We start from the raw sequence: 1,276 nt of genomic DNA, 5'->3' as shown, positions 1-1,276 counted from the left end.
CCCAAAAAAAAAAACACCTTTATTTTCAGCAGACAATTGTAAGTCTTAGTATTTAAATTTTCTAACACCAGTTTGATTGTTCTTGTTTGTTTTGTTTGTTTTAGTTTTCTTGATTAATGTTTTTGTTTGTTGGGGTTTTTTTTGTTTTTTGTTTTGCTTTTGTTTTTTTCTGAATCCCCAGCAAAAGATAAAATGTGAGGCAGCGTGGTGGAATCAGGCTTTCGTCAAAATAATCAAAGTGAAAAAAACCTGCATCTTTCCGAAGGTTTTTGAATTTTTATCAAATTTTTGTTTTTTTGTCTCAACATCTTTCATGCCCATTAAAGAACTCATTTCTGTTTGGATTTTTCATAATAAAAACGTTGATTAAAGGCACAAAAATGTAAATTTTCATTTACCACGGACTCTTAAGCTAAGGAAATAACCAATCTTTGCCGGGCATTTTCTCACTAATTTTACCTCTGAAAACAGGTGACCCCCACCTCCTTCATTCGCAAATATCTCGACTTGTATTTAAGATAAACGGATATCTTTTTCTTCCGAATAAAGACAAGTGAATAAGCTTTAAGATGATACCATTAACTTTATGTGCCCAAAAATTGACGAGAGCCTGATTCCACCACGCTGCCTCACAAATTTCAACTCTGTGTACTAATGGGAATGCCAAGCGTGTTGTGCGCCTTTCAAGTTTCAACACAGATAAACATTGAACTTAGTCATCTGTTGATTGCCTTACAAGTTGATTTTGGTGAGGTTCTTTTTCAGCCGCTTCGAGAAACTAGAGGTTGTCGACGAAGGGAGTTTTTATTTATTTCTTTAATCAGAAAAACCTGAAATATAAGAAGAACGTGGGTGGTTGGCGGGTGCTCTGGCGTGGTTTGCTCCTTTTTTCTTATAAAAAAATGTATTTTCTCTATCTCCTCTACTTTTTTGCGTTTGTTACTCTCTTGTAACACTTCTTATCTTCGACACTTATATGACCTTATTGAGTTGCAAGTGCCCTAAAACTCTTACTAAAACTAAAATAGAAGGAGAACACGTTTTAATAGCACTTTATAATTGACCGTAATATGTTCAAACTATGTGTAACTGGGATGATGTGGGTTGAGGGCTGGTGAGGAGGGGAGGGGTGGTGGTTTCAAAAAGCCATGATGTACATCGTTTAATTAATGTAATATAATAGGATGGCTGAATGCGCGAGAGCAGAAGATGGGTGGGGGATGACAGAGAGAGAGAGAGAGAGAGAGAGAGAGAGAGAGAGAGAGAGAGAGAGAGA

Source organism: Aplysia californica, unplaced genomic scaffold (genome assembly GCF_000002075.1).
Source record: "Aplysia californica isolate F4 #8 unplaced genomic scaffold, AplCal3.0 scaffold00077, whole genome shotgun sequence".
NCBI lineage: Eukaryota > Metazoa > Mollusca > Gastropoda > Aplysiida > Aplysiidae > Aplysia > Aplysia californica.
Note: the sequence above shows the minus strand (reverse complement) of the source record.